Source organism: Staurois parvus, unplaced genomic scaffold (genome assembly GCF_062004578.1).
Source record: "Staurois parvus isolate SC_StPar_1 unplaced genomic scaffold, SC_StPar_1.0 ptg000230l, whole genome shotgun sequence".
Taxonomy (NCBI): Eukaryota; Metazoa; Chordata; class Amphibia; order Anura; family Ranidae; genus Staurois; species Staurois parvus.
The window spans coordinates 7,024,251-7,034,668 of record NW_028318026.1 but is presented as its reverse complement, the minus strand read 5'-3'; positions in this window follow the sequence as shown (position 1 = coordinate 7,034,668).

The window sequence follows — 10,418 nt, the reverse complement described above, 5'->3', positions numbered from 1 at the left end:
AGTGACACTACTTAGCATAAACAGCAAGGCACAGACGTGTTTTCAGAGACTGTAACAACTACAAAGACAATGTTGGAAGCAAGACCTGAAAGATATAGAATATTGTACATTCAGATGATTCTCCGGAGGATGACAATGCTCAGATTTGAAAGAGATACTATGAAAAAGCCAGGGCACTAGCAAAATACTGGAAATACTCTTGGTGTATCTAAGACAGAGATCCCATATATGCAAGCAATGAACATATTATTGTCTCGATTTTGGTCTCTTAAATATAATATTGAAAGTGTTTTATTATATCTGTTAGGACTCCAGAACAACTATGTGTTACATAGCAGAGGAGTGGGTGTATTGTAGTCCTAACAAACTTCCTATCCTAGGGTGACAACTTTTCTCCTCCAAAGGTACAGTACAGTGAGAGAGCATTGTTACTGTAGGACAGGTAATGTGTTACTGGCAGGAACACCAGGTGAAAATAAAGGAAAAAATGCCTGAAAAAAAGGCAAAAAGAAAGCAAATGCAGAGACCACATCTAAGAATTGATAAACTGCAATGTATTACATATTTTTCATTTTTACATAAGATACATTTTGTAGTAGAACTATAGCCTCCAATAAAAATATGTGCTGCACCACAAAGTTCTAAGTGTATTTGCACTTAACTTTTCTCTTGGTTCCCTTGCAAAGTCGCACAGAAAAAGTTGATCCTGCCACTTAAAGTGGTTGTAAATGCTCATTTTTTATTAAAATAACAAACATATATAATACCCTGCAGAAATACTGGCTTCAGGATGTTAAATGGACAGATGATGGCAGTGTTCTGCAGCTCAGTTATAGAGACTCTGCTAGAGAAAAGCTTTGTTGTTCTTGTAGGCTGATAGCAAGACTTCACTGTTTAATGTAGAGCTGACAAACTACATTTCCTAGAGGAGTTGGCTGATGGGCAGGGGCAGCTAAATTCAGGAGTTCGGGAACCCGAGGACAGGAAATGGACTGTAAAAGCTGCAGAGTAAGTGTTAGGGGAAAGCTGTGCGGGACGCTGGAGGTCTGGGCTGGGCCAGGCTGCAGAAAATGAAGGAGTGAAGAGGAATTGCTGAACGCCGACACCACTGACAATCCGGACTGACAAAATGCGAGCAAACGGACCAGAGTGCTGTCATCTAGGGTGATCTGTGACAGAGGAATCAAGAGAACACCACCCCCCTTTCCCCTATCTGCCGTGATACTATCCTCTACCTGACCGAGGCCACAGATCAGGTGAGAGAGCTCCATACCCAAATCATCTAAGTTACAAATGACATTGCTAAGTTCAGTTACTTTCTTCTCACTTTAACATCCTTTGTTTACATGTGCTAGGGCCTAGCCTGCCTTAAGGCCTGCTAATTCTAACACTCTCAACATATCAAATCACAAGAGCTTGCTGCAATATCTGCACCCTGTGGGTCAAGTTGTATTAGTACTTCAGTTCCAGTGTGTGCCATTTGCCAAGGAACTTCTTTATCACTGTAGTTTTCTGCTCTTTTAAAGAGGAACTAACACCTACAGAAGTGTGTATCTGCACCTTTCCTTAATCTCATCCTAATTTTAGATTTCACTCTGTGTGTGCTAAAGAGGCACCATCCAATTCAACATCAATTAAAGGAGCAGCTCCCTTTTCTTTGTGTTCACCCTCTCTTAAAGAACTCCTACCTGTACATCAAGAAAGATTTAGATGTACACCAACTAGGGCCCCATCAAGAGCGCAGAAGATTGGATACTGCAGTTTAAAGGGACATTGACCTATCTAAAAAGCTTTTTTTCTCAGAAATAAAGCCCAATATGAGTTAGTCTGTCAGTTCAATTGTTTCCCTTTCTGCTCACTTGGGAAGAAACATCTCAAGGCTGGGGTTGCCATTTAAATTCTGAATTGCAGGACATCTAGAATTGATTTGATTTGAGTTGTGCTCTGTTGCAAACCTTATTTGAATTTTTTAAGAGTATTAGCTGTTATTTCATGCACATACTTTCTTGTCGTTTTACTGTGCTTGCATTTGATCTCAATATAACCAAAAATATCAATTCACTCTGAAATTGTGTGTGAGTATATTTTATGGTAACAACGAGAAGGTCCTTTTTGCATTTTTCATTTTTTTCTTTAGTCAAGACTCTTCTCTATACTGCTGCTGGAATTTTCTCTCTCAAGTCCATAGTCACTGCCACCGCCACAGCAGCAATACCAAGTGAAGACTAATTCAGTGGGCAGGCCAGTCAGAGCATTGGGGAGGTACCTCATTTGCATAGGTTTCTGGGCTCCATCATTTCCTATTTCCCACCTGACACCATTCATTGGGTGGACTGTCATGTGTATGCTCTGCACTCTTCTGTCATACAGAAAAAGCATCTCCCTGCTGCTGCTGTTTTTGCTTGTAAAGAGTCATGGAAAACGTTCATCTTTGATCTATTCCTGCTGCCCACCCACAATGTCTTTGATCACATCCAGCCATTCAACTTTTGACTGCAACTAGCTGCCTGGGTTTCATCAATACCTTAGGACTTACTTCTTAGACTGAGCCAATAGGTTGCCATAGCATTATGTGGTAGCAACTTGTTCCCTTCTAGACAGGGTAGTATGACTGTAGCAGGTGCTCCCACCTCACTTTCTACTAACAGCTCTGGGGCTGCTTGCAGTGCAGCCTGGAGTCATGTTGCCCTCTATTTCTGGAGTTTATTCCATCCTTTGAGTCCTTTATCTTTGTCAGGTGTGGCTGGATTATCTGCCCTTTCATTTCAGCCAGATCATGCAGGACTTTATGACCCAAATCACCCAGTTATTTGCTGACTCTGATTGCAAAGGTCACAAATGTGCTCCAGCACCTTCCCCAGAAGATTTATATCTTTATTGCTTATGGCCCTAGTGGCTATTGAGTTATCAGCTGCAGAGATTCCATATAATAATGAGTCTGACCCTGAACAATTTACTGCTATTACTCCCAAATTAAAGACTGTTTTGACTCCTATTGACGCAGTGCACACCACTCTAGACAATCAAAACTGACGTTTCTACCAGTGCTGTTTTCAGTCTTGGGACATTTAAAACTCCTAAGGTGACAACAAATCTTTCTTTGCTTTTCCAACTATTTCTCTGTGAAGATTAGAAGCATCCTAATAAGACTGTTTGCTCCCCACCAAACATTTGTTAGCCTTGTGTAGCCAGGTACTGGCTATATCATTATGCCGTTCAGGGACATTTACAGATGAGACTATGGTTAGTCATTTTCCTCCTAGTGCCCAGTACTGGGACTGCTACATCACTTTCTGTTAACAGAGTGGATTGTTTTTCTGACAGCAGAGCATCTTGGGATCTGTAGTCCTATAGCCAATACATCCTGTGTTCCTGAATGCTGATTGAACTACAACTACCAGAGAGCTGATGAACCAAAAGGATGCTAGGAAAGTAGGTATATTCTACAGCAAGGAACTAACTCGCTCTCTTGGCATAGGATTCATAGCTGAACACAGGGGGACTGCCATTCTCATTCAGAGACAGATTTCTGGCCTACTGCGGGACTCTGCACATCAGTTCAGCACAGCGGTGACACAGATTGCCTCACCAGGATTGTATCAGCTTCTCTGCATCAATACTGTCACTGTCTCGTCTTCACACATACATTTCTGCATGCTGTGCTGACAGGACATCAGGCGGTAACTCTGCACATCCCTGCAACCGGCCAAGAGCCTGGGCAAGAACTCTTTTTTTTTCAAGAAGGCCTAGCTATCCATGGGATTGGTGAACAGGCAGATGCCCATCCTCTTTCTGTCATCACTCTAGAGACACTGAATGCAGACACCTCTACACCTCAGTTACCAGGAGACCTTTGCTTTGAGTAGTACCACAGCCTGTTTAACTTAATTGAATTACCAATATTCACTACTGTTTATAGGCTCCACCATTGCTAGCAGAAGACAGCAGATACCACCATAACAGGAACTTTAAACATCACATGACACAAGTTGCAATTTCTAGTTAAAGGAAACTCTTCTCTGAAGCCATTATTATACAAATTAGGATACGTATATCTATTTATGTTGGTGTATACATTTACATAATTCTCTGCATCCACCATTGTGATGCTGGTGGCCTAGAAGGAGATGATAAGTAAACAAACATTTTCTTTCCCCTCTTACTGCTGGTGTTACAGTTTAATAGTTGAAGCTTGCTACTCATGGCTGTATAATTTGTTAAACATTGCTAACTGATTATTCCTATTTTACCCGTGTTTATTTTTATGTGTTAACTGGGGTTGTATATCCTAACCCATTATGCATGTAACCTACTCTTTTGAACAAGACTAATATAGAGGCGTTACTAAAGAATTGTATCTCTTACAGCATTATCTTATACTGTTGAAATATGTCTGCACCCAGAGGTGTCAGGAGGCTTGCAAGGTCAGGGCAACCACTGAGGACAAGCATTATCAAGCAGCCTCTGCTGGGGTATTACCACACTTATATTAATTTATTAATTTTATGAGATTTTTGTGCAGAAGAGGTCAATTCCCACTGTGGATTCCTGCCATCTCCTGCCCTAACAAGGCACTTAAAGCCCTTTCTAGCCCTTTGCTGTGTTCTTGCTGGTGGGTCAGCCTTTCACCTGAACATGGCTGTGTTTTTACTTTGTTTCACTGGTCAAAATAACTTAAAAAAGATCTAACCACTGATCCTTAGCGCATTGAACACAATGAGCAGATGAATGTAGTGTTAAGTATTATCTTTGATGGTTTGCTGAAATCCTCCCATCTCATCTATCTCTTGTGTCTGTCAGTACATACAGTATGCGTAGGGCACTTTGTTAAAGTGCTAGACTCTAAAAACCTTAAGATAACATCTAATACCTCATTTCCTTAAGGGACAATGTAGCTTCAAATTAGCTCTGGATAATATCATTAAGGATGCTCTGGTGGCAAGAGCACCCATATTCCTTATTACATAAAGCTTAAAGAACAGACTGTGAAGTCTTCCACTCTCTAAATGGTAAAGAATGTCCCCTTTTGTTTTTCCACAGCCTCACCCTCTTTGAGAAGACCCTCAAAGTTTGGCTCCCCATCTACCCACAAGGTCTCAAATTCTTAGACAAACCACCCTCTTCATGAAAGTGCATTTTCAAGAGTGTGAGGGATATTTGCTGACGGTTGTGGATGTTTGAACAGCTTGTATCTCAGAAAGTTGAGTGCAGGAGGTGGAATCCCAGGGCTAGAAATTGAAGTTTTGCCCTCTCTTCTGTTTCTCATCACACAGACTAACAGATCTCTATCAAGCCCTCTGAGGTCTTCTGGATCAAGGTTATTGCCCCCGTTTCTTTAACAGGTTCATTTCAGGGGTTTTACTTCACCCTATTTTCACCTCCATATTTGTCAATGCCTCCCTTTACCAGCAAGATTTCTGGTTACTGTGGACATCAAAGATGCTTACCACAGTAGGGGCCCTTACACTAGCAGTCAGTGGCCCTGAACTAGAACTAGGCCTTTCATCTTGGGTACCTTGGGTATTCACCATTGTGGAATACTCATTTTGAGGGAACAGTCGGTGAACACAAGTCTCGGTCTCGGTGAGACTGTCCAAATGTTACAGCTGTTCAGTAGATTCTGAACCTTTGGAAAGTATCACTAGAAAGGACTCAACATTCTGGAAACATCTCTGGCAAGAGTGTTCCTTCCACAGGAGAAACCTCAGACTCCCCCATTTCAGGTTTGGCCTGAGTCGATCCCACATTTGGACTGCTTTATGATGTCTCAAAAGGTGAAAGATTTCCTGTGTAACTCAACAGAAGAGGAGGAAAATTGGATTTTTAGACTACTCACTATAAAATCCTTTTCTTGGAGTCTATTGAAGAATACAGCTCCACCCCACTGTGTTTATGATCATGCTCTCAGTACTTTTTTGCTACAACACTGAGGTATGCTGGTAGAAGGAGGGGTTATCCTGGGCTGGCCCACAGTGTCAAATCCTCCAGTAGGAGGCAGTATAATCCAAAGATAAAGATTTCCTATGTCCCTCATTGAACTCCAAGAAAAAGATTTTATGGTAAGTAGGGTAAATACAGTAATTACGGTACATTTAGTTAGGCTCACTGTATTCAGTAAAGCTAGAATTTGTTTGGGTTATAGTTTAAGTGGTAGCGTAGGTAAATTTAGTATTGGACCACTGTATCCAATGCAGCTGGGTTTAATTGGTTAAGTCTGATCTGTGTTCTAGAGGCTGCATGATTGTTTGCTTCCCCATGTTCACCTGGAGGAGCTCTAGGTAAGAGAGGAAGGGAAGGTGTCAACCAGCAGCTTATTATTTATTTAGCACCAGCCAATCCATGGAAAGCCTGGCCCAAAGGATCCTGGAAAAATGCATAAATACCTTGGAGCTGGGAGCAGCCTTGTCTTCTTTCAGAAGGAAATATCAATGCCTATGGGGCTCATTTGCCCTCCCTGGGCACTGCTGTCATGTGCTTTTCAAGTTGAGGCTGGTGGGTTCAGAGCCACTGCATGATGCTAAAGGATGACTGAGGGCTGTCGTCTGAGAATCTAGTCTGGGACTACTGGGAGAAACCACCTGCAGGATACTGGTAGGAGGCAGCTATTTGTCATTCATCAATGAGTACAGCTGGGAAGAAATCCTAGAGGCTGAGTGCTATCACTTCTCCTGTGTGCTAGAAGGTTGGCCTTGACTGAGAAGCTGTGTCCTGAAGAGCATACTCATTCTATTCCTTGTGAAGGGACTTTTGCTTGGACTGTTCACCAAAAAAGGCTCAACCTCCTCAATACCGTACTGTCAAACCTGTACACTGTCTGCTACACAGATACAGTGTTCAGAGTTTAAAAGAGACAGTTTAGTGTCCTCAAGTACTTTAGAGCAAGTTATTGGAGGAACCTACTGTCCCCAATCCCCATTCAAGTTCAACCCTTCATTAAAGTGATTCTAAAGTCTTAAATTAAAAAAATGTATATACTTACCTGCTGTAAGCAGTGGTTTTGCACAGAGCAGCTTGGGTCCTCCTCTTCTTGGGTACCCCACCAGCGCTCCTGGCCCCTCCCTCCTGTCGGGTGCCCCCACAGCAAGCAGCTTGCTATGGGGGCACCCAAGCGTATGCACTCCCCAGCTGTTGCTCTGTGTGCCTATTCACATATGGAGCCACAGCTTGTCCCCGCCACCTCTCTCTTCTCATTGGCTCACTGGCTGTGATTGACAGCAGTGGGAGCCAATGGCTCAGCCAATGAGGAAAGGCAGTCCTGGGATAGCTGAGACTCCAGTGTACATCGCTGGATCAAGAGGGGGCTTAGGTGAGTATTAGGGGGGGCTGGGGGGGATGCTGCACACAGAAGGTTTTTTACCTTCATGCATAGAATGCATAAAGGTAAAAAACCTTGAGCCTTTATAACCACTTTAAAACATCAGAATCAACAACCCTAGACTGATTCTTGAGCCAAGAGAGTAAATGTGCATATGTGCTTGGCTGCAAGGCATTTGCAGGAAAAGACTCAGGGATCTAAAAGAACTGTTGGCTCCTAGGGGGAACCCACAGCATACAAATATCCTATTTTATAGTGTCTTACCAGCTACTCATATATTATTGGTTTTAACTAACTGGCTAAGCCCAAAATGTAGATGTTTTTGTTTCAGATGTATTTTTTTCAAAAACATTTTGTGTTTTTTGTCACATACAGACACTCTTACATGCATCATTGAATAAAAGGCATAGTAAGCACAGAAGTCATAGGACACATATTACATTGGGGAAACTGGGACCTAAATAAGAAAGATAAAAACACAATTGTTCCTTAAACACCGTATTTGCATTTCACAGGATCTTGAAAATTGTTATGTGAGACTTCAGTAGAGCTTGAACAATCATGCATACTCTCATGCCAGCAATTAGGGCATCTACATTACTGTAACATCACAATGACAGATGTCCACAAAAAATGTACTTTCACAATAAAATAAAGCAACTATATACCATCAGTTTTCTACATTTCTTCCTTTTATTATTGAGATGACTTCTGTTTTTTAGGTTACAATGAAATATTATTAAGATGGGCTGTATGCTTTGTAGTGTAGAGAGAGAGAGAGAGGGGAAGGAACCAGTAAATATGTAATTTACCACCCTGTTCCTTTTCTGTATGGACAGAATCAGTGATCATTACTTATCACTGACTGTCCATTCATAAATGAAGCATAGCAAACTGTGTTTACTATGTTTCGCTTTGTGAATGAACAGGAAGCTCTGTACAGAGCTATTCCTGTCCATTCATTCTGTGCAGCTGAGGCTACAGAGATGGAGATTGAGGGCTATGTTCTCAATCTCCTTTCTCTGTCTCAAAGGTGGGACATCAGAGGTCTATTTAGATCCCTGATATCTCACCAAAGCCTCCCAACAGGGCTCTTAAAACATTGTAAAAAAAATGCTAAAAAATCATATTTTGAAAAAATTGTAAAAATAATAATAAAAAAATAAAACAACAACTGGCACCAGTAGTAGAACTACCAGGGTCACAAAGTGTGCATTTGCAAGCAGGCCCTGGCATTCAGCCATTATGAGGCTCCCCCCCCCCCCCAACAGCAGGAAGGGAGCCAGAGTTTTAGAAGGGCCCCGGGCTTGGAGGAAAGGGCCCTGGCCTCAGAGAGAAGGGCCCTGGCCAGGAGTCATAGGGGCCCTTCATGATTTCTTGCACCGGGACACTGAAGATTATACTGTAGTTATGCCTCTGCTGTTTGGCCTGACAGCAGGTATCACAGACATTTCTTAAGGTCAGAAGTGTTATAGCAGACACTGAACAGTGCATGTTTCTGATAAAACACGTTGGCAGCTGTTATGGTTTGTATGTGTAAAGGGTTAACAGACCCCCAGGGATGATCATTTCAAAGCCCAGTACACATGTACTAATAAATAAAAACAAATTGAATGAGCGCAACTAAATTAATAAAGTAAAAAAGTAAGGATAATACTAAATTGGCAAGCCGCTAGCATAAAAGGTATTCCTCAGCACCTCAATAACAGATCCAAAACATAGAATATGCAGCGCTAGATGTTATGTGAAACTATGATAAGTTTGGTAATAAATGAGAATGATATAGTCCCAAGTGATCAGAGGACGGTCTCTGCGCCCTCTACTCATCACATGACCTTAATCAACATGGCGGCGCCCAGGCTGCCTCCTTAAGGTGGATCGACATCTGGAGTCTGAGCGACGGTGGACCCATTGGTGACCCATTGGTGAGTCCTGAGGCGGACCGGGAGTGTGTCCTGTCAGCATCTCTGGGAGTCTGCTAGGGCGCTCTGATGACAGCATACCAGTGACCAGACCCTGATGTCCTTTACAGAGTATATACATACAACGCGCATTTTGTATGTAGTTCTGGTAAGCGCATTATATAACCATTACTACAAGGAATTTGTTATTTCTTCACTTGACCAGTTTGCCCACCTTGTGGACTTTTCTGATCACTGCATGGAGCACTTTTGATATATATTACTTCTGTCTTTGAGGACTCTTCATTTGGGACTATATCATTCTCATTTATTACCAAACTTATCATAGTTTCACATAACATCTAGCGCTGCATATTCTATGTAGAGATGAGCAAATCGAACATGACGAAATGGAATTCGTTCCGAAGATTTGGAAAAATTCTATTCGCGACGAATCCGAAGATTAGCAAACTTCGGATGCACGAATCGAATTTTCCCAAAAATGGCGGCGACATGTGTGGCGACGGAGAAAATGGACAGAGAAGATGGGGCGGGGATCTCTGGGAAGGCGCGCAGACAAGGCGCGCTGATTCATAATGCATTCATGACATGTGATCGTATTAGCCAATCAGCAGCCAGCCAGCACTGTGTAATGGTGGAGCTATAAATCGCGGCCATCTTAGAATTCTCCATTAGCCTCCGGTCATTCAAGAGAGACAGACCTGTGTGTATTAAGGGACAGAGTTAGTGCCACAGAGACTTTAGGGCCACAGAATCGTTACTCAGGGACACAGAATCGTTACTCAGGGACACAGAATCGTTACTTAGGGCCACAACTATCAAAGAATCGAAAATTTAAAGTGACATACACCCTTTTTTTTTTTGGTGGCTGTCGTGCACAGTTGGTGCTGCAGTTTGCCGATTGTGCAAAATAAACTGACTTTCTGCTTCACAACCACTATTGTACGTTCAAAGAGTTAGATCCATTTACACGCCGGGTAGCGGTAATATTTTTTGGGTGATTAGTGCATTCCAGTGACACAAACGTACAGTTTCCAGCCAACGGCAAGCTGCAATTGACCGATTGTGTACAATAAACTGACTTTCTGCTTCACAACCACTATTGTACGTTCAAAGAGTTAGATCCATTTACACGCCGGGTGGCAGTAATATTTTTTGGGTGATTAGTGCATTCCAGTGAC